Source organism: Rhinatrema bivittatum, chromosome 2, assembly GCF_901001135.1.
Source record: "Rhinatrema bivittatum chromosome 2, aRhiBiv1.1, whole genome shotgun sequence".
Classification (NCBI taxonomy): Eukaryota; Metazoa; Chordata; class Amphibia; order Gymnophiona; family Rhinatrematidae; genus Rhinatrema; species Rhinatrema bivittatum.
Genome location: NC_042616.1, coordinates 108161936 through 108186216, shown reverse-complemented (window position 1 = coordinate 108186216; position 24281 = coordinate 108161936). Strand labels below are relative to the sequence as shown.

General features: G+C 41.7%; 1 protein-coding gene across 4 annotated transcripts in view; it reads right to left on the bottom strand.

Annotated features, from left to right (window-relative positions):
- Positions 1-21498, bottom strand: part of WDR37 (WD repeat domain 37) — a 298132-nt gene extending 276634 nt beyond the window's left edge. Inside the window, exons 1-2 of one of the 4 annotated variants that reach the window (XM_029588540.1) lie at positions 21369-21498; positions 19745-19817 (exon numbers count right to left, since the gene is read on the bottom strand). The gene's annotated coding sequence lies outside the window, so the exon portion shown is untranslated. Of the gene's footprint in view, positions 1-19744; positions 19818-21088; positions 21255-21305 lie in introns of those variants that run through there. The other 3 variants (XM_029588542.1, XM_029588543.1, XM_029588541.1) reach the window with 3 other exon arrangements.
- Positions 21499-24281: the final 2783 nt, after the last annotated feature.

Below are 24281 nucleotides of genomic sequence, written 5' to 3'. Positions count from 1 at the left end.
AGATGTGTAGCATTTTAAGAAAAGATGAGCGATCAGACAAAATACAGATCTGTTATTTTTAATGTGTTTCTAATTAAATTATTATGCATCACAGAATAGCACAATAATTAAACAAACAAGAACAATAAAGGAAAGAAAATAATCCTGTTCAAAAGTTTGCTTACCCTTGAATGTTTGGGCTGATAAATATACACTCAAGTTGACACGCACAGATTGAGATGAAAATGCCAATCAGTACTGTTCAAACTATGATCAAGAAGTGGAAAATTATGGGTTCTGTTAAAACCAAGCCATGGTCAGGTAGACCAAGAAAATTTGTCGAGATGCAAAGAAAAACCCACAACTTCTACTGAAATACAGGCTTCTCTGAAACAAAGTGATGTGGGTGCTTCAGCATGCACAATAAGGAGATACTTGAACCAAAATGGGCTGCATGGTCGAGTTGCCAGAAAAAAAGCCATTGCTGCACAAATGCCACAAAACAGTCTGCTTACAATACGCCAAACAGCACCCAGAGAAGCCTCAAAATTTCTGGAACAAAATAATTTGGAGTAATGAGTCCAAAACTGAACTTTACGGTCACAACCATAAACACTATCAGGTAGATTTTAAAAGAGCCGCTTGTGCGCCCATAAACGCATGTATCTCTCCGCACGCAAAGATGCTTGCAGGTTCTAATATACTCCTCACCTGCCTATGTCTGTAGCTCTGCGCACATATTTTACACAGAGAGAGAGAGACAGAGACTGAGACTGACTTTTATAAGGCTCAGCCTGACACTCAATAAATGGACCATTGTAAGGGGGCATGTTATTACAGAGACATTCAGAGGTATTCATTGGAAAACTGACATCTTTAAAGAATTTTAGATCTTATAAGTGATGAAAAGAAGTTGATTTGTACAATGCAGCCAGCAGAGACTGCAGTGTACAAACAACTCCTCTTAGAATTTTCATCACTTATAAGGTCTACAAAGAAACATAGAAATGATGGCAGAAGAAGACCAAACGGCCCATCCAGTCTGCCCAGCAAGCTTCACACATTTTTTTCTCTCATACTTATCTGTTTCTCTTAGCTCTTGGTTCTATTTCCCTTCCACCCCCACCATTAACGTAGAGAGCTGTGATGGAGCTGCATCCAAGTGAAATATGTAGCTTGATTAGTTAGGGGTAGTAGGGGTAGTAACCACCGCAATAAGCAAGCTACACCCATGCTTATTTGTTTTACCCAGACTATGTTATACAGCCCTTATTGGTTGTTTTTCTTCTCCCCTGCCGTTGAAGCAGGGAGCTATGCTGGATATGCGTGAAGTATCAGTTTTTCTTCTCCCCTGCCGTTGAAGCAGAGAGCTATGCTGGAAATGCGTGATGTATCAGTCTTCTCCCATGCCGTTGAAGCAGAGAGCCATGCTGGATATGCATCGAAAGTGAAGTATCAGGCACATTTGGTTTGGGGTAGTAACCGCCGTAACAAGCCAGCTACTCCCTGCTTTGTGAGTGCGAATCCTTTTTTCTTCTCCCCTGCCGTTGAAGCTATGCTGGATATGCGTGAAGCATCAGTTTTTTTTTTCCCCTGCTGTTGAAGCAGAGAGCTATGCTGGAAATGCGTGATGTATCAGCCTTTCTCCCATGCCGTTGAAGCTGGATATGCATCGATTTTCAATGGAAAGGACATAAGGTGAAGTATTCCAAGATCTCTCCTCAATGACAGTTAAGAAAAGGAAGATGCTGCATTCATCCTGCCATCAATTTTGACTAGATTCCCTGTGCCGCTGTAGCTCACACTCTCCCAAAACATCAGAGATTCACCTTCATGCTTCATGGGGAAAGGCGATGTTCATAGGCCTTGCGCGCGGAAAAACGGCCACATATGCGTGTAAGTGGGCCGCACGGGAGCTAAGTACATTTTAAATAACTGGGAAGGGTGCACGTAATTAATGACATCCAAAATGAGGACTATCCAATGTAACTGCTGTGGTAAGTTTTGATTTTTGATGAATAGCAATTATGGAAATACTAATTTACCTTGTTGCCATTTATGAATCTAGGCAGGTTATATAAGAAACACAAATCTAGGGGTGGGTGGGTAGAGGGGTAGGGTGGGAGGGTGTTAAACAGTTAAAGCAGACTAACAGCACTCCCAACTTTCTATTTCAGTTGTGCTTCTTTTTACAGACAGTGCACAAGGTTTGGCAATATAATGCCCTACTTCTAAGCACAGATAACAACAGATAACAACCAAATGGACTTAACTTTAGCAGGAAAGGTTCTGGTTCAGGTAGATCCCAGCTCCAAAGTGAATTCAGTTCCCAATGCACATGAGGCTCTGGCAACTTAATCCAATTACTGCCTCCCCTGCAAACCCAGGCTGAGGAGGAAGGAACTGCTTTGAACTAATGGCTGAAACAGTTAAAGCAGACTAACAGCACTCCCAACTTTCTATTTCAGTTGTGCTTCACTTTCCCTCATGAAAGAGCTAGATAAATACAAGAAAGGATATGTGCAACTCATTGGATAGCACCCCACTGATAGGGACTAGATGACCAGTTAATTTAAAGCAGAAATTAATCTTCCTTTACTGCAGGAATTAGAAATGGGAAAGGGAACACCACTACTATGGCAAGGGGCATGTGTCAGGAATTTTTGGATTACTATCAGCCAGTATATATGTCAGAAGAATTACCTACAAAGGAGATTAGCTCCTTTTTGAATGAGATTTTGCTACTGCTGTTAACTGAGAAACAAAAGATCACTCTAAACTCTCCAATCATGGTCTCAGAAATAGCAGCTATAAAAGAACTGGAAAATCTCAAATCTCCGGGGCCCAATGGGCTGACAGCAATATTCTTTAAATCATTCAAAGATGAAATTGAAGGGCCACCAACAGAAACGTATAAAGCTATGATTATGAAAGAGGTAATGCCAGAATCTATTGTGTATGTCACATGTCATTGTGTTTACCAAACCAGGGAGTGATCCATCTCTGACGAATTTGTATAGTCCCATTTCATTGCTCAATCTAGATATAAAGCTTTATGCAAACATTCTAGCTAACAGGTTAAACCCCATTTTATCATCCTTAGGATCATGGGGACAGGTGGGATTCGATAAAAAGGAGCAAGGCCAGTGTTCACATTCGGAGGTTGTTAATATTTCTGGAATAGAGTTGAAGAGGGAACACTAAAGACTTGTTGATAATAGGATTCAATGCCAAAAAGGCATTTCATAGGGTATCCTGGGAGTTTCTTAAGACAGTGCTTGGCAGATATGGGATGTCAGACCAATTTTTTGAGATTTTGTATTCCAATACCAAGGCATGAATATGGACCAGAGCTATTCTATTGGATGCATTCCTCCTGCATAGGGGAACGAGACAAAGATGTCCCATATCGCTTCTCCTATTCATTCTATCGATGAAGAAATTAGTATATAAACAGACGGGTGTTAGCAGGAAGATACAGTTTGATTCTAAAACCCTTCTATTCACAGATGATATAATACTGTTAGTCCCTGAAGCTGCTAACCATCCCAAAAGTATCTTTGAGTGGTATGGAAAAGTATCAGAGTTCAAAATCAATCTTGATAAATCAGAGGCTTCGGATGTCTTAGCCACGAGAGGGAAGTGGAGTGACTTTCCACTGAGATGGGCAAATGATTGGGTTAAATATTTGAGAGCATGCATACATAGAGTACCTGACAAGTGGTATGATCTGAATGTGCCATTAATACTTACATAATTTAAAGATAAATTGCAAAGGTGGAAGTATCTTCCAATTTCTTTTCTGGAAAGGTTAGTGTTTATCAGAATGGTACAGACCTCTAAATTATTATATCCAATACAGATGGCAGCTATACGATTAACAAAAAAAGATCTTGGGACCTTAAATAAGGTATGTTCAGATTTTATATGGCACAAGATGCTCTATGTCAAAGATGACCACCCCTAGGGAGGAAGGAGATTTAAGCTTCCCAAATTTTAATTAAATAAAACATTAGGAGACTGGCTGGCGATATTAGTATTTTCGACGATATTGCCCCTGAAAAACAAATGACTTCTCCATTGGATTTGAGATACATTTTGCATGCAAGGAAAAAAAGAGCTTCTCCCCCCCCCCCCCCCGGTGCTGTCCACTTCATTGCTGATTCAGAGCATGCAGGGAAGGGGGAAAACTGTCGGACAGTTTTTGGGACTTTTTTATGAATGGTATATCATATACTAGGTATCCTGGGTCATAAGACTGTAGGGTCCTTTAACAACCAAACTCAAAGGGAAAGATTTTTAAAAAGTACGCGCGCGCGCGAACAAAATCGACAGCCTGCGCGCGCCGAGCCATTCTGAAATCGGAGCGGCCTCGGAGGGAACTTTTTTTTTTGTCCCCCCCCACCTTTCCCTCCCTTTCCCTATCTAATCCACCCCCCAGCCCTAACTAAATCCCCGTCCCCTACCTTATTTCGTTGAGTTACTCCTTATTTCGTTGAGTGCTCCAGCACAGGCTGCTGTGCCAGAGCACTCGGCCCCGCCCCCAAACCGCCATCACGCCTCCTGCCCCGCCCCCGGACACACCCCAGACATGCCCCCGAATGCCACGCCTCCCCCGACACACCCCCAAGCAAAGCCCCGGGACTTGGCGCGCGCCGGCTGTCTATGCAAAATTGGCGCGCCAGCACGCAGGGCTTTTGAAATCTACCCCAAAGTGTACACATTTAAAGAAGCTTCCGATTTACTGGGATTAAGGGACATAGAGTATCTGTTTTATTGCAAATTGCAGACTATATTAATTCAATTTTAGGATTGACATATGACAAATTATCCTCAGGCATTTTTAAGCAATTGATGACTTTGTTCCAAAAGGGAAGGAGTTCCATGTCCTTGATATATAGTATCTCCATTCAATACCCACAGTACCTGAATGTAAGCCACTTTGTAGTGCTGAAAAAAATGTGAAAAGCGTAATATAAATCTAAATAAAAAAAATTAAATATTATTGTATAAAATACTAGAGGCACTGACAGCATCATGGAGCTTTCAAACAAAAGGCGTATAGTTCTAGAGGATGATATAATATCAAGAATCCTTCTCTACCCAAGAGCACGGGGTGGGTAAAGCTGTGTGAAATGCAAATTTGAATTTGGCATAAGATGAATATTCTCCCTATACAAAGCATGTTAACGGATTTAGCACAATGCTTAAAATGACAGTTTACGAATGCTACACTACTCCACTGTTTGTTTATTTTTATATGCCGCCGTTCATGGTAGCATCACACCAGTTTACATCAAACAACAACACATAAAATATACATAAGAAACAAAGATAAAATTAGGACATAAATTGCAAGATAAAACAACAAAACTAATCTAAAATACCATAACATAATACATCCTAAAACATAATAAAATATTATAAAAACAAAAAATAAGCTAGCCAAAAAAGTACATCCATGCTGATATCTTCAAGTAAATGCTTGCAAAAAAAGCCATGTTTTCAAATTTATTTATTTTTAAAAAGAAGTTCTGCGAATTCGCTTCCACCCTTAATTCTAAAGGTAATGTGTTCCAAAGCCTTGGTCCTGCCAGAGATAATGCTCTGTCTCTTACTGAGTTTAGGTGTGCCAGTTTAGGGGATGGGATTGTTAAAAGTCCCTTGTCTGCAGAGCGCAGATTTCGCTGGTGGGGGTCGTGAAAATGTAAGGCAGCATTAAACCATTCAATTTTTTCATTAAAAATTGTTTTATGAATTAAAACTAAAGTCTTAAATTTAATTCTAAAAGTAATCAGCAACCAGTGTAATTCCTTTAAGATTGGAGTTGTGTGCTCATATTTCCTGGTGTTTGTTAAAAGTCGCGCAGCAGCGTTCTGGAGTAGTTGAAACAGACTGGTAGTACCCGGAAGACCTAAAAACAGGGCGTTGCAATAGTCCATGTTAGAAAAGATAAGAGCTTGTAAAACCAATCTAAAATCATGGGCATGAAGGAGAGGCTTCAATTTTTTTTAAAGTATGAAGTTTAAAAAAAAATCCTTTAATAACATTGATAAAATTCTTCATATTTACTTTGCTTATGGGAATGCGCTACAATTGATCAATTTTGAAGTGAGATTTGAGAAATACTTTCAAGGGCCTCAATATTTATGTATATTGGCCATGTTTCCAGAGGATGAAGAAGTGGGTAGAGGAGAAATTCTTTTAGTTAAAAGGCTATTTAATAGCCAAAAGATGTATTATGCTAAAATGGTTACAGAACGAGGCACCTAACTTGGACCTATGGAAAGCATAAATGATGGAGCTAAATGTGCCTTGAATATAAATCATTGTATTCAAAGCCACCAAAGGAGCGTAAAAAGGTTTTGCAAATATTCAGGGGGAATATTTGCTCTCAATCACAATTTAATTAATGATATATAAGCAATGAGATCCATTTTCTATGTTGGTTGACTTTCCTTATGGATGAAATATCCAGCTAAGGACAGGAAGGGGAAAACAGGAGGGCTGACTGGACAGGGTTACTAGCAGTATGGCTAATACATTTTAAGAGTAACACTATGTAGTATTGAAGGGTTGAAGTTAGAAGACTAACTTATCTTTGTCCCTCTGTTTGAACTAATATCAGATTGTTTATTTAAAAAAAAATATATATTTGGAAAAAAAAAAAAAAAGCTGACAAAGTAAGATGTATGATTCTTGGATTAATCAGAGTACTATTCAAATAGTGGTCAATTACATGTCCATTCAGTAACATCCTTTTTGCAACTTACTACCTTTTAACATTTACTTTACAAAAAAAAAAAAAAAAGTAGTATTCTAGGCTTAAGGAGTTTTCACTCAGTTATGGTCATGTGTATAACAGTCTAATCAAATTATGGTCTGCACCAAAGACTTAACTGGAAATTTTTGTTACTGTCAATTCCTAGTCTTTTAACGCCTATAGCAGTCAGGATTTGTGGGCACTAGTGCATGAAGAGTTTAAGTAAGACCAATGGCTTCAAATCAAAGTCACATCATTGCACTCTTGACCCACTTCCACCTGCTGCAATAGTCTTTCCTGCCCAGTCCAAGCACTTTCCGCAATGGATCTTGTTAAGCAGTATATATCAGTCTAAATTCTATATAGATCAAGAAGCCATATATAGGCAAGACGCCTACCTAAAACATTTAGGAGTAGATTTATTTATTTATTTATTTAAGAGTTTTTATATACCGTCATTAAGTTATTTACCATCATAACGGTTTACAATAGTGCACCAATATCCAAGTGAATATGGATCATAATTTACATAGGTGGTGCCAGTACTATTCGGTAACAAACAATATGGACTAATATAATTTACTATAAGGATTATGCATATGAAGAAAATCAATTGGGGGATTGTCTGTTTTATAGCGATGTATCCTATGGTTTGACTACAGTTAAAATTAGTGGTGAGCTAGTTTCCAGTAGTAACTGGATTTTGTGAGCTTGTTGCTACATGTCCGCTTATTCTTGTTTACATGCTTGCATCACTCTCTTTGTTGATGGCTAGTTTGAAAAGCCAGGTTTTGAGTTCTGTTTTGAAAAATTTATGGTTGCTCTGAAGTCTAAGTTCAAGGGGAATGGAGTTCCATAAAATGGGACCGGCCAGAGATAGTGCACGTTCTCTGACTTGGGTAAGTCTTGCTGTTTTCACGGATGGAATGGTTAAAAGTGCTCTGTTTGCTGATCTTAGATTTCTGTGTGGAACGTGGACTCGAAGTGCTGTGTTCAGCCATTCTGCTTTTTCATCATGGATAAGTTTGTGTATTGTGCAGAGTGCTTTGAACTGAATTCTTTGCTCAATGGGTAGCCAATGTAGAGTGGCGAGAGTATCTGTGATGTGATCCCTTTTACTTTTCCCAGTGAGAATTCTAGCTGCGGCGTTTTGTAAAATTTGCAGGGGTCTTACAGTAGTATAGGGTAGGCCGAGTAGTAAAGCATTACAGTAGTCAGTGCTTGCAAATATCAGTGATTGGAGCACTGTACGAAAGTTTGGCAGCGAGAGTAATGGTTTTAGCTTTCTGAGTACCATGCGTTTTGCATACCCTTCCTTCACCTTTAGTGATATGTGTTTGAGGTTCAGTTCATTGTCAATTATTACTCCGAGATTGCACACTTTTTTGGCTAAATCGATTTTTAGGTTGCTATTGAGAATTACTGGGGTTTGTGTAATATTCATGCTTTTCCTTTCTAAGTGTATGAATTCAGTTTTATCGATGTTTATTATCAGTTCCATTTGGTTTAATAGTTGCTTTACTATGTCCAGGTACATAACAGCTAAACCCATTGTTTTTTCAATAGTGTCATCTATTGGTAAGATTAATTGAATGTCATCAGCATAGACATAGGGGCGGATTTTAAAAGCCCTGCTCGCGTAAATCCGCCCGGATTTACGCGAGCAGGGCCTTGCGCGCCGGTGCGCCTATGTTCCATAGGCCTACTGGCGCGCGCAGAGCCCCGGGACTCGCGTAAGTCCCGGGGTTTTTTGAGGGGGGCGTGTCGGATCGGCGCGGCATTTTGGGGGCGGGACGCGCCCTCCGGAACCGCCCCCAGGTCGCGTCTCGGCGCGCTAGCGGCCCGCTGGCGCACGGGGATTTACTTCTCCCTCCGGGAGGCGTAAATCCCCCGACAAAGGTGGGGGGGTCTAGATAGGGCCGGGGGGGTGGGTTAGATAGAGGAAGGGAGGGGAAGGTGAGGGAATGGCGGCAGGCTGCGCGGCTCGGCGCGCGCCGGCTACACGACATCGGCAGCCTTGCGCGCGCCGATCCTGGATTTTAGCTGATACGCGCGTATCTACTAAAATCAAGCATACTTTCTTAAAATCTACCCCATAGTGAATGATTCCTAGTCCGGCGAGGAGATGGCATAGTGGCAATAGATATATATTAAAAAGCGTAGCTGAGAGTGCTGACCCTTGTGGGACTCCTGTTTTTAAGGTAATTTTTTCAGATAGAGTGTTTTTAATTTGAACTTGAAATGTTCTATTATTTAGATATGATTTGAACCATGTGATTGTTTTGTCTTGTAGTCCTATTTCTTCAAGCCTTTTAATTAGTATTTTGTGGTTAACTGTATCAAATGCTGCTAAGTCTAGTAATACCAGAATATAATGTTTTCCACTGTCGAAACCTCTTAGTATATTATCTGTTAGTGCAAGTAGGAGTGTTTCAATGCTATAGTGCTTACGGAAGCCGTGCTGTGATGGGTAAAGGATATTGCTGTTATCTAAGTGCTCAGAAAGTTGTTTTTGTACTGTTTTTTCAATTAATTTAGCCATTAGAGGTAGGTTAGAAACTGGTCTGTAGTTTGCTAGAATTAGGGGGTCCAGAGATTTTTTCTTCAGTATTGGTTTGATGATTGCTCCTTTCAGTGTTTCTGGCATGTACCCTTCTTCTAGGGAGTGGTTTATGATTTTAGCTAAGGCTGGAGCTGTGATTTCAGTCAGCTTTTTAATTTCCACTATAGGTAAAGAGTCTAATTGTGAGGAGCGGGATTTAGTTGTTTAATCATATTCTCGGCCTGGTTGTCTGTTATTTCATCAAATTCGGACCATAATGTCACATCTCTCTTGCACATTTTGATCTCTTGTTTGGCCATCTTTGGTAATTTGGATCGCAGGTTCTCGATTTTATCATTAAAAAATCTAGCTATTTCATTGCATCTATTTTCGGGTAAGTTATCTGGGGAGTTTGTAGTATCTTTGGTAAGATTATCAACTATTTTGAAAAGGGTTCTAGGGTTGTTCATGAGCTTTTCTATCTTTGTGCTAAAATATGTTTTTTTGGCTTCAAGAATTGTTTTTTTGTAGAACGCTAGTTGTTTACGGTATTGTGTCAGGTGATCAACTGTTTTATGGTTTTTCCAGATATTTTAAAAGAAGCGTGCGAGGCCTACATGTGCGCACGCTACCTGGCGCGCGCATATGCATGCCCAATTTTATAACATGCGCGCGCATGTTATAAAAAAAAAAATTGGGGGTTGGCGCGCGCAAGGGGGTGCAAAATTATGCACCTTGTGTGCCAGCCACGCTGCCTTTCCCCATTCCCTCCCCCCCAGCCTGCCCTTCCCCCCCCTTCCCCTAACCATCCCCCCCCCCCCCCCCCCCCCGTCCTTTGTCTTACCTTTTTGCGTGCGCTGGCAGGCTGCCGGCACGTGATCCTCTGACACAGCGGCAATGGCCACTCTGTCTGAGGCGTCCAGCCCCGCCCCTGCCCCTTTTCTAAAGCCCTGGGACTTAAACACGTCCTGGGGCTTTACGCGCATCGCCAGGCCTTTTTCAAATAGGCCCGGCACGTGTAAAACAGGTTAAAATCCGACCCTTGGGGAGTGGTGAAGGTCAGTACTGACTGCCTTAAGAGTTAACAGTTGTCCTTTCGTGAATTACATACTGGCTAAAAGACAGGAAACAGAGAGCAGGATTAAATGGACAATTTTCTCAGTGGAAGGGAGTGGGCAGTGGAGAGCCTCAGGGATCTGTATTGGGATCCGTACTTTTCAATATATTTATAAATGATCTGGAAAGGAATACGATAAGTGAGGTAATCAAATTTGCAGATTATACAAAATTATTCAGAGTAGTTAAATCACAAGCGGATTGTGATACATTACAGGAGGACCTTGAAAGACTGGAAAATTGGGCTTCCAAATGGCAGATGAAATTTAATGTGGATTAAGTGCAAGGTGATGCATATAGGGAAAAATAACTCATGCTATAGTTACACAATGTTAGGTTCGATATTAGGAGCTACCACCCAAGAAAGATCAAGGCGTCATAGTGGATAACACATTGAAATCATTAGCTCAGTGTGCTGTAGCAGTCAAAAAGGCAAACAGAATGTTGGGAATTATTAGAAAGGGAATGGTGAATAAAACGGAAAATGCCATAATGCCTCCGTATCGCTCCATGGTGGGACCACACCTTGAATACTGTGTACAATTCTGGTCACCGCATCTCAAAAAAGATAGAGTTGCAATGGAGAAGGTACAGAGAAGGGCGACCAAAATGATAAAGGGGATGGAACAGCTCCCCAATGAGGAAAGACTAAAGAGGTTAGGACTGTTCAGCTTGGAGAAGAGATGGTTGAGGGGGGATATGATAGAGGTGTTTAAAATCATGAGAGGTCTAGAACGGGTAGATGTGAATCGGTTATTTACTCTTTCGGATAATAGAAAGACTAGGGGGCACTCCATGAAGTTAGCAAGTAGCACATTTAAAACTAATCAGAGAAAGTTCTTTTTCACTCAATGCATAATTAAACTGTGGAATTTGTTGCCACGGGATGTGGTTAGTGCAGTTAGTGTAGCTGGGTTTAAAAAAGGATTGAGTAAGTTCTTTGAGGAGAAGTCCATTACCTGCTATTAATTAAGTTGACATAGAAAATAGCCACTGCTATTACTAGTAACAGTGACATGGGATAGACTTAGTTTTTGTGTACTTGCCAGGTTCTTATGGCCTGGATTGGCCACTGTTGGAGACAGGATGCTGGGCTTGATGGTCCCTTGTTCTGACCCAGTATGGCATGTTCTTATGTTCTTAAGAAAACAGAAATGGACAGCAAGAAAAATGTCCTTTCTATTGGACCAAAACCTGAAAGGGTATCCTATATCAGGACAGAGCCTACCCTGCATCCCTTCAGTATTTGTCTGTCTCCAGCAGATGCAGGCAGCTGAACCTGCAGTTCCCCTTCTTTTCCTTAATTTTTTCCATGTGGGGTCTTTGTATCAGGATCAAGCAAGTATAAGTTTTTGATTGATTATTTAAAAAAAAAAAAAAAAAAGTTAAAGATTTCTCCATTTGTTTCCAGGAGACAGTTCTGTCTCCTCGCTCTGCTGGGGGCCTTGCCCCTTGATTCTTCAGCCTGTCTCCATCTGCTGGACAGGAGGCGCAACCCACGGTCTGGACTAATCCAGGTACGTACAGGGAACAACACAAAACAAAATAGCAAAATGAAGGAAAAAAAGGAAAAAATCCCCTGGCTGGTGATGTTTTTTTTAAATACTTTCCCAACCCTGCTTTTCAGGTCGTGACAACTTGTCCAGCACAAAAAACACTCAATGACTGTCCATGAACTGCAACACATCTTTAAAAAGAGTCTCTGTAGTCTCAAAAGTTCATGTACATCAGCTTGGACAATGTTGTCTATGTTTAATCCGGTACCTACAAGTTAAAAACACAACACACTTCCATAAACAAAAAAAAAAAAAGACATGGCTCTCAAAATCAGTCAGGGGTGGCAACTGAAATGCATCATTCATCAATCACAGTAATTTTTTAAAACTCTGACATTTTGTTAGAATCTAGTACTTGCAAAAAGTAAAAAATAATTCATACATGATACTTTTACCTGAGGGGATTTCAAGATGGCTGCACTGGCTCAACGTGTTTGAGCTGTCTCATTTGGGCTTTCTTTTGCCTCAATATGCCCCACTCTGGCCGGAAGAGAAAAAAGCCAGAGAGTGAGGATTACCTTCGCTGTCTTCCTCTCCGGTTGTTCTGGGTCCAATGGACATCAGTCTGCGCCGTCGAGTGCTTGCTTCGGGAGCTGGCTCGCTGGAGGCTGACCAGGAAGCAGTTGAACCTGGTCCCCTCCCAGGGCTATCCAACTCTCTATCCCCAGAGGAATGATCCACCTCCTCTAATCCTGCAGAAGTCCGTGCACTGACAGCCTCGGGGAAAGGAGTCGGTTGGAGATTCCGAAGACGCCATAGCTCATATTGCTACTGCTGATTCAGCGTTCTCTGCTTCAGAGCTGACTGATGATCTAGGGATGGCGGGGGACTCATCAGCCAATGCTGCTGGGCATATCCAGGCACTTAGTAATAATATTGTTCAGCAGATTAATCCTTTGGTTAATTATTTGTGCCACTTGGATGGCCATTTGAAATCTGTGGAATCTGAAGTGGCCAATATTAAGGTGAATTGTGATGCTTGTAAAAAAAAAACAAAAAACTTGGAAATACGGATGACTTGCAAGAAAATATTATTAAGGGAAATCAATGGTTTTATTCATGGCTGGAAAATCTTGAAAATCAAGTTAGGGGAAAAAAAAAAATCTTCATTGTAATAAATTTCCCTAAAGATCCTACAGTAGCCCCTAAAGAAATGTGGAAGAAATCCCTGAAAAGGCATTTCCACTTATCTATCATATACCATCTTTTAAAAAAGGTTCCTGTTGATTCTAATGATTTGTCTGTGTTTTCTCCTATTGCAGTTACCATTGGATGTCACCGCTCTTCTGGAAACATCTCAGAAAGACTTGGTCAAGCCAGTTACTTTGATAGTTTCTTTTTTGATGGAATCAGATGAAGACTGGATTTTTAAAATGTTCTTCCACCATAGGTTGGATGTTTTTTTGAATATGAGGATTCAGGTTTTTCCTGATTTGTCTAAGCAGACAAAAAAAAAGGAGGCGGCAATTTCTTTTACTTAAACCAAAGGTTTTGGAGTTAGGAGCTTTCTTTATTTTAAAGTTCCCTTGTAAAATGTACCATTAAACATCAAAATGCCTCCTATACTTTTCAACCATCTCAATTGTCTGCCTTTTTGAGTAACAAAGTATCCTCGATATCCTTTTCTACTCCTATGCCTAACTAAGCGTCTATGTCAGAATGTAGTTTGTTCATTATATAGGCCCTTAATAAAGCCAGCTTTTCCATATGTCTTGGTTTTCTATTTAGAATACCTTGAAGTGGTGATATTGTTATCCCCTATTTGAGGACTCCGATTGTGGCGATTCATTTGTTTTGTTTTTTTATTGGCAATAACTATTTTTTTCCTGTTGGTTTTCTATTTCTTCACAAATTTATGTATTTTGTATGATTCGCCACTTAATTTCTATTCAAGTGTATTGTCTTGAGTTATATTTGAAAACTGCATAAATAAAAAAAAATTGAGAGAGAGAGAGGGAAAATTGTGAATCATTAGACTATACACATATATATATAACATATAAATGTGTGTGTGTGTAATATTATGTCCATAGATAGGTGGCTTGTAGAAGAATAGAAGAGGAACTTACAGAGAAAAAGCAATTATCTGTAATTGCTTCATACGGACTTGTATTTGTAAAGTTTGTTTAGCACATACATTAATTGTAGCAGCAGAGAACCCCCTACCTAACCCATCCCATATTATGCCAACAAAATAAAAAACATAGGGATGCCCCTGCCCAAATTGAGCTTTGCCACTTGGGATTAACCTCATTCCTTCCTCCAGCAGCATGTGGCAGGAGTTCATGCCTCAAACTCTGCCACTACACAACAAGCCTGCATGAAAAAATAAATAAAACCCATATTCTGAAAAGTGGGGAAAAAAGGATGGGGACCAATGCAGCAGGACCTAAACTGTGCACCCCTCATCAGTGAGGGACACTCACGTGACATCTCTCTGTGATTAGCGAGAGGCAGGGCCAGGAAGCCAATGGGGAGGAAAAAGAAAGCACAGGTCATCCATGCCATGAGGCCTCTCATTGCCAATAGCCAATTAGTGTCCATTTGGTGCGTGATGTGTGTGTTTCAAGTCTCATGAGAATCTATCTGGCCATTTTGCTAGGTGCAGCTAAATTTATAATCCAAAATCACTTCAAAACTAGCCAATATTTAACATGGACATTTTTTTTTTTTTTTTTTAACAATACACTTGGCAAGGAGTGCTATGGGTTTTAACTCCTGCAGTAACACAAAAAAAACAATGGCAGCAAAAATAAACACTTTTTAAAATTACAAAATAGCAAATTTAAAAAATGGCAGGAAGCTGCATGTGGGGAGTACCTAAAAGTCCATGTTTGGGGCAATGTACTTTTGTGAATTACAAACTAGTTAAAAGATAGGAAACAGAGAGTAAGATTAAATGGTCAGTTTTCTCCGTGGAGAAAATTAAACAGTGGAGTGCCTCAGGGATCTGTACTTGGATCATTGATTTTAATATATTTATAATGATTTGGAAAGGAATACGATGAGAAATGTTATTAAATTTGCAGATGATACAAAATTATTTAGAGTAGTGAAATCACAAGCAGATTATGAAAAACTGCAGGAGGACTTTGCAAGACTGGAAGATTAATTTTCATCTTCTATTTGGATGCTCAATGTGGACAACTGCAAGGTGAAGAATATAGAGAAAAAGAGCCCATGCTGTAGTTACACAATATTATATTAAATATTAGGAGCTACCACCCAAGAAAAAGATTTAGGCATTATAGTGGATAATACTTTGAATTTGTTGGCTCAGTGTGCTGCAGCAGTCAAAAAAGCAAACAGAATGTTAGGAATTATTAGGAAGGGAATAGTGAATAAAATGGAAAGTATCATAATGCCTCTGTATTATTCCATGGGAGACCGCACCTTGAGTACTGTGTGCAATTCTGGTTGCCAGATCTCAAAAAGATATATAGATGCACTGGAAGATTCATAGAAGGGCGACCAAAATGAAAAAGGGGATGGAACGGCTCAGCTCCCCTATGAGGAAAGGGCTGTTCAACTGGGAGAAGAAACGGATGAGGGGGAATATGATAGAGGTCTATAAAATCATGAGAAGAAAAGAACAGGTAAATGTGAATTGGTTATTTACTCTTTCAATACAAGGACTAGTGGGCACTCATTGAAATTAGAAATTAATTAAAACAAATAGGAATTTTTTTTTCACTCAACACACAATTAAACTCTGGAATTCATTGCAAGAATATGTAGTTAAGGCAGTTAGCGTAGCTGGGTTTAAAAAAGGTTTGGCTAAATTCCTGGGGGAGAAGTCCATAAACTGCTATTAATCAAGTTGACTTACGGAATAGCCACTGCTTATTACTGGCGTTAGAATAGAATCTATTTAATGTTTGGGTACTTGCCAGGTACTTGGATCCTGGATTAACTACTGTTGGAAACAAGATGCTGGGCTTGATGAACCCTCAGTCTGACCCAGTATGGCAACTTCTTATGACACTAAGGACATCAAGCTGCCTAGTGTTCAGTTAAGAACAGGTGGAGGTTCTGAGTGTTAAGTACTCTAGAAGCTTGCATGTTTACTCCTTAATTACTGGCCAAAGAAAGGAAGTCGGAAGGCAGAGCTTGCATCTTTATTCCTTGATTCACTAGCCAAACAAAGGAGATACAACAGAGTGGAAGGCAGACAGCAGAGTTTGCAATTGGTGGCTGTTTAAAAATAGCTCATAAATCTGTTCATTCCAAATGAGGATTTATTGCCAGTTTTTTTTTTTTAAGATTCAAGGGCAAGAATGCCCCAGATGCGATGTACTTAAGATGTATATAGGAAAAAGATACAGGAAACTTAGAGACTCGGAAGATCATCACAAGACCCAGTAGTTACAGCATGGTGTTAGACAACCTGTTTCTTGTGCAACCAAAAGAAAACTGCATCTAGTGTGCAATGTACATCAAAACATTGAACATTCAAATGGTGCACACTTTTGATGATTATATATCTCAATTTTAAATCCTTTCAGCAATGTCTTTAATTCTGGGGCTTCTTTAGCACAGTCATGCTCTGAACATGGCTGCTCCCTTATACTCTGGAGAACTGCAGAGAAACTGCTTACAAAAATTTAAACAATTCAGAGAAGCACTTCAAGCAACAAAACCTAGGTTAAATTGTTAAAATTAATTTCAAATGTAGTCTTTTTATCTTATTTGAACTACAATGAGAAGTCATTACTAGTATAACATTTCATAAAAATTATGTGCCATGAAAGACTATGTTATTTATTTACATAAAGGATTCCAATCGAGGAGACCAGGAAGTGAAGAGAGAGAGAGTGTCCCGAGAGCGTGCTTGTGGTGGTGGACCGGAGGCCTGTTGGGGCTGGAGCATTCCCAGAGAGCCAACGAGGTGGGCCAAGGACACACCCCCAAGTGACATCACCAGCGTGCGACGCCAGAGGAGCTTTAAAAAACTGCCTCCCTGCGGCGCACAGCCAAAGTGGCGCATGGCTTTGGTTTTCAACACACCTGAGCAGCCCTTGAAATTAACTTTTTTCCTCGTTTCTTTGTGCTAATCTTCCCAGCTGTACCAAGATTGTAATGCTTAAAACCTGAAAATGCATCCAGATTCAAATCAGCCCTACATTGCTATAGAAGCACCACAAGACACAAAAGGGACTTCTACGCCTCAAAAATCCATCAATACATGTACAGCCCCAAAGCGCTTTTCTCTTACGTCTCAAGCCTCACTAAATCTAAGCCCCCACACGATCCCTGACTCCGAAGCCCAAGCCAAATGTGATGAACTAGCGCAATTCTTCAATGATAAAATAACAAACCTCCTTTCCAGATTCACCAACCCTCCCCACCCCACAACACCCATTCCCCCTACCTTATCTTTAAACTCCCTGGACCTCACAACCACCAAAGAAATCGAGACCATCCTAAAAAGGCTCAGGCCATCCTCCCACCCCAGCGACACCATCCCCAGCAAAGCACTACTATCTGTCCCATCCGCCATCGCTAAAGCCATAGCTGACATTATCAATTCCTCCCTCTCCACAGGCACAGTCCCCGATACACTCAAACAAGCAGTAGTCAAGCCTCTTCTAAAGAAACCCTCCCTAGACCCGAAGGACCCCGCCAACTATTGACCCATCTCTAACTTCCCATTTATAGCCAAAATAATGGAAAGAGTTAACACACAACTGACTGACTACCTTGAAAACCACAATATCCATCACCCTGCTCAATTTGGCTTCCGTAAACACTTTAACACGGAATCCCTCCTTCTCTCCCGCTCCGATTACCTCCTCAGGGGCATGGACCAAGGGAACAGCTACATCCTTGCCCTTCTCGATATCTCAGCAGCATTTGACACCATATGCCACAACCACCTCATCACCCGACTAAAAGACATCGGCATCTCACTTAGCCCTCCTCTGGTTCTCTTCCTACCTCTCCAATAGAAAATTCCTTGTAAAAATAGGTAATGCCTTATCAACCCCCCATCCCCTCCTCCATGGAGTCCCACAGGGCTCATCCCTTTCCTCCACTCTTTTCAACATCTACCTCACCCCACTATGTCATCTTCTCTCAGATCTCAAAACTAAAATTCTTTCTATATACAGACGATGTTCAAATCGTCATACCTTTACACACCTCCATATCCGATGCCTTAACCCACTGGGAAACCTGCCTCAAAGCAATCAACTCCCTTCTCACCAATCTCCATCTTGCACTAAACACTAATAAAACCGAGCTACCACTCATCTCTCACCATTCCACCCCTAAGCCTTCATTAACCTCTGACCCAGCTTTCAATCTCGTCTCCGCACAACCTTCTGTCAGAGACCTGGGAGTTCTTATTGACCAACAACTAAACATGAAGAAACACGTCAGCTCCACCCTTAAAGACGGATTCTTCAAACTTATGGTGCTAAAGAAACTACATGCCCATGACTTTCGAACTGTAATCCAAACCACCCCATCATCAAAACTGGATTACTGCAATTCACTATTCCTAGGACTTCCCTCCTCTACCATAAAACCACTACAAATGCTCCAAAACGCCATGGCAAGAATCATATCAAACATCCGCAAAACCGACCATATATAACCTCCCATTTTTAAAGAATAAATTAATTTTAAAAAAAAAGGGGGGGGGGAACCTCCAATCTGAGATACACCTTAACATTACTAAGGTGTCTCCAACCGATGGCAATTGCTGGAATCTGGATTTTCAAATCAAGTCTGTCCCTTTTACAGAGTACAGAACTTGTAGAAAATGGCAGTTACAGGATTCTGCTGGTCAGAGAGAAAAATACGAGTGCTCAAACCTTGAAAGCTGGAGATATGGAAACCAGCAGGGGAGTATCCCACTTTAAATTAAGACCAGCCAAGTTATAGACAGACTTTTCTCATTATGTGAACATGGGAAGAAATAAAGTAGCTAAACACACAGGATGTGCATATATAACAATAATAATACTGTGCTAACAGTTTAGTGGATATAGGCAAACGATCAGGAAAAATACTGCAATAACTTTTGGATTTCTGCAAAGTTTGCATCCATTAGATGGTACCATAGATTATTTTGAGACAATAGCAATTTTCAATCAGTATTAGATCAATATAGTGATGTCACCACATATGGACTAAACTATTTCGTTATGTATGGAAAACTTTAATAAGGAGATAATATGTAAAATTTGCAATTTCTTTCTTTATATAATCTACAACATACGGGCCGATACCGGCATTTGGACGCGTGTTTTCGATGCGCTAGCTTTACCCCTTCTTCAGTAAGGAGTAATAGCGCATCAAAAAAGCGCGTCCAACCCCCACCCCGAGACTAATAGCGCCCGCAACATGCAAATGCATGTTGATGGCCCTATTAGTCATTCCCGCACGATACAGTAAGTAAAATGTGCAGCCAAGCCAAGCCAAAAGGTAAAAAAAAAAAAAAAAAAAAAATGTAAAATCAGCCCGCGGCTCGTGAGTTGAAAACCGGACACTCAATTTTGCCGGCGTCCAGTTTCCGAACCTGTGGCTGTCAGCGGGCTTGAGAACTGATGCCGGTAAAATTGAGCATCAGCTGTCAAACCCGCTGACAGCTGCTGCTCCTGTCCAAAAAGAGGCGCTAGGGACACGCTAGTGTCCCTAGCGCCTCTTTTTACCGCGGGCCCTAATTTAAATATTTTGGTTTAAGCACCGGGAGAGCAGGCACTCACCCGCTCTCCCGCGAACTTTACTGTATCGGCCTGATAGTCAAGGCAGTGACCCCTTTTTTTTCTATTTTTTGCTTACCTTGTTTTTCTGTATCTCTGATTCTGCCGTCTAGCCTTTCTTTCTGTTAATGTGTGTTGTAACTTACAAGTTCCTAACAATAAAAAGAACACAATTATTCTACAGATTGTCTCCTAGTGATATCTGAGCAAGAGAAGGGAGCCTGGCAGTCAGAATCACAGATTCAAGGACTTGCTGATATTCATCTTAGCTCTTTTAACCAACCTGCCTCAAAGATGTAAATTATATTATAAAGGAGATAAATTCTATACAGTTTAAGAAAAAATAGAGATCATTAAACAAGTTGTAGGTGATACCTTTTTATTGGAATAGAACTAGTCACAGGTGTATTAAGTTAGTCCCATAAAAAGGTATCACCTGCAACTTGTTTGCAAGCCCTTCTATACAATCAAGTAGTCTAATATGATAAATCACAATATTTTTTTTTTATTATTTTTTTTTTTATTTAAAATTTTTATATACCGGCATTCATGATACAATCACATCATGCCGGTTTACATAGAACAGGGGTGTACAAAGAACAAATGAGTAACCTATTAGTGAGGAGGAAGCAGTTACAAATAACAAGGTACTAGAACTGGGAGTAGAGAAGAAAGGGAGAGGATAACATTAGATAAAGATATTTACATTAAATTAACATTTTTACAATTTTTACACAGATTAAGTGAAATTTAAAATCTTCAGAGGGATAGCAATGTTAGTCTGGTGTAGCAAAAAAATGACAGGAGTCTGCTGGACCTTATAAAGTGGTTAGTCTACAAGGTACCACTTGACGCCTGTCCTATTTTGCTATGTATTTAAAAACTCAGAACACCATGAGCTGAACTAAGAGACATGAAGCATACATTTCATTTAAAATCCCATGTTTTAAGTGCTGATCCTAGCTGTTCTATCACAAAACAACCTAGATGACCAAGCAGACCAGTTTATCATAAGCACCCATAGACCTTTTATGATTCTAAAAGAAAACGTAAAATATTGAATTCAAAATACATCTGCTTATTTTAAGGAGGGATCAGTAAGTAAAATCAGGTTCATTGATAGTGCCCAAGCTTTGGTTCAGTGACATTATTAAGCGGGCTTCAATCATAGGTGTAGTTTGACTGCTTTCTTAAGTTGGGGGGGAGGGGGGGGAGTGGAAAGGGGTGACTGAGCACGAGCACCGCCCCCCCCCCCCCCATATCCCACACACCACATCTGTGCTTTACAGTGCCTCTGGACTCACAGAGCCCCAATGCTCAGGTTTCACGGTCTCATGGCAACCGCAAGCCAACAACCCATCAGCTGCAAAGATGCCTTCACCCATGAGCGCAAGCACCGAACCTGGGCTCAACCCCGACTCACCGCTCAGAGCTACTCCAGATCCCGCTACTCTCATAGCATCTTTGCAACCCGGGCCTTCCATCTCCGGCCAGCCTCAGTCAGCAGCCTAGCCTAGCCTAGCCTGCCTCGCAATGCTCCGCCCCTCCCCAACAGCGTTGTGGCAGCGCTGCACAACATAGTCGTGAAATAAAAAACCACTATCCTACATAATAAAAAGTTATTTTTATCTCGGTCCAACCTTGCTTCCGAAACAAACCTTGCTTGCGTCTTTACAGCCGGGAAAGACTATAATGCACCGTACCTGAGAGGCGAGCAGCGGCCAGCAGCCCGCAGAGAGCATGCGCAGCATTCCGAGTCCTTGGCCAGGAAAGATGCGGCCGTGCCATGGCAGGAAGTTCTCGCTGGGCGGGGCTGGGCGGCGGGTGACGTCGCCGTCGTGGTGCACATGCGTAGAGCACTCTGCTCCGATTTTCCATGCCAGAGGCAAGGGATGAATCGAGTCGCGGCTCATTGCTGGCGACAGCGCCGTGAAAAAAAAAAAATCTGCTGCAGAAAAACAAACCGCCTGCGTGAAAAGCAGCCAGATTTGGCGGGAAAGCTGCCCACTTGGCAACTCGGCTTCTGGTGACAGAAGGAGGAGGAGGAGGAAGAAGAGAAGCGAGGTTGGCCGTTGGCCGAGGGATTCCTCCTCACCCTTGATTTCAAGCTCTGTCCGATCCAGTTTCTGGAACGGAGAGACTCCTGGCCAGCTCTGGACTATGAGGTTAAATGATTTTGCCTCCGGGCATGTGATGGAGCAACCCATGCCTCAGCTTCTGCTCTGCCAGCACTGTGACGAGGCAGCTTCAAATCGCGCCAGGTTAGCTGCAGGAGGTCCTGGTCCACGGGATGCTATGGATGCCGAAGTGGGAGCAGGTATTGAGCATGGGGAGGGTAAGCAAGAGGAAACAGCTGGGAAAGAAGGTCATTGGCAGGGGGAGTGGATACTAGGGAAGTAGGAGAAGCAAAGGCTGGGAACAAGAAGCGGAGGAGAGTGTATGGTTAGGAAGCGTCGGGGGCAAGCAATAGGACAGAAAATGAGCGTGCGGGAGAGGAGGCAAGTGGCAGGAGAGAAAGGATATTGGGAAAGGAGGACAAGCAATCTAGGAGAGTAAAAGTTGGAAGATAAGATAAAGAATCAGGATAGATTCTGAGGGCCAGGTAGGAGCCAGCTGGTGAAGAAAAAATAGGGATAGGTAGATGGAGAAAGTGGGAGAGCCAAAGGGCAGATGATGAAGGAGACTGGAAAACAACAGCGAGACAGATGCTAGAGAAAGGGAGTAACAGACAGGGGCCATATGCTGGAGGAAAGGAGGTAAGAGCGGAAGCAAATGCTATGGAAAAGAGGGACAAGAGATAGACCGATGCTGGGGATGAAGGGCAAGACATGGAGTAGATTCTGGGATGGAAGGCAGGAGGATGGATCCCAAGTGGTAGGGGGGATGAATGCTGGGTAGGGGATAAGAACAAATTCTGAGGAAGAGAGAAATGAAGGTTGGTGGAGGCAAGGGATAAGAATGGGAAATAAGACATGAATGAAGCAGAATGAATAGGAGACAAGGGAATGAAAGGATAGGAGAGAGAAAAATGAAAGAAGCATAGGGCTAATGCTAAGAGCAAATGCTGGGGAAAGGAAGTGAAGAAAGGGACAATGAGAAGGAGAAATTAGGGGGATCAGGTGGAGGAGAGATGGGAGACAAAGGAATGAAGGTGTAAGAGAGGAAAATGGAGAGGAAAGGGGTAGGTGAGAGAGCTGAAAGATGTGAGAAAAGGAATTTGTGGGGCCACATATTTAAGCTCTTCAGTAAAATCTCAAACTTGTCTGCACAACTCCTTTTGAATATTGACATTTCTTTTTTACTAACACTAAATTTACCTGCTCCACAGATGCTAGGAGGGGGATTCAGGAAATGCTGACAATGTAGGCTCGAAGTAAGGCTTATCCCTTTGTGGCACCATGAGCAATCTTAGAGTAGCCATAGGACATATTTGAGCTGGACCCTGGCAGAAATCCTGCATAAACTTCTTTACTAGTGACAAGAAAACAAACAAGAACAGCTATGCTGTTCTTTGCATTTCAACAACACAAATGTAGTATTTTGAAATCTGTTTTATTAAATTTTGAGCAGAGTAAAACATCAGATACGTTCTGCTGCACATGTTGGTGATGTACTCTTCACACCTCCACCTGCATTGACAAGTACAGTACAATATAATAACCATTCATCTACATCAACAGCCTATCCCTCTATCCACCCCATTTTCACGATACCTACTGGAGAGACCATGTCTTTACCATATGAAGGACCCATCTGGCTAGTCACATTCTGCACATATTGGTGACATTTAAAAAGAGGCTACACACTCTGTGGAAGAGATTGCAAGTATAGATCCCATATTTTCAGGAAGACGCTGCAGAAGTATAGCTCCCATATTTTCAGGAAGACACTACTGAAGGAAAGGATAGTGAACTATCTACAGTCAGGAAGATTGCTGGACCCAAGGTAGCATGGATTCACCAGAGGAAGGTCCCTTCAGACAAATCTGATTGATTTTTTTGATTGGGTGACTAAAGAATTGGATCGAGGAAGAGCGCTCAATGTGATCTACTTGGATTTCAGCAAAGCTTTTGATACGGTGTCACATATGAAACTTGTGAATAAAATGAGAAGCTTGGGAGTGAGCACCAAGGTGGTGGCCTGGATTACAAACTGGTTGACGGATAGAAGAAAGCATTTTAATGGTAAATGGAACCTACTCTGAAGAGAGAACAGTATTAAGCGGTGTGTCACAAGGATCTTTTATGAGAACCAGCCGTGAAGACCCACAGCCAGCCCCCCTCACTCAACAGCTTCGCGCAGGCATCCTGGCCGGTCCGGGGACTCTGGTGGCACCTGCGGGCTGCGGTGGGCGTATCCAGCCCTGCACCGAGCTTCCGCTGCCGGCGCAGCCTTCCCAGCGCAGCCTGGGTCGTCCGGCTTCCTCTGCTCCCCAGCAACCTTAGGCACACGCACACGCCACTCATTTACATTTAAAGGGACACCGCCGTGAGGTGCCCCGGCTGCACCCTCTGACCTCGGCCTATATCTAGGCAAGGCCTGCTTTCAGCCCTTGCCTTGGCTGTCTGGCTCCTGTTCCAGTTGGGGGATCTTGTTCCGGTTCTTGTTCCTGACCC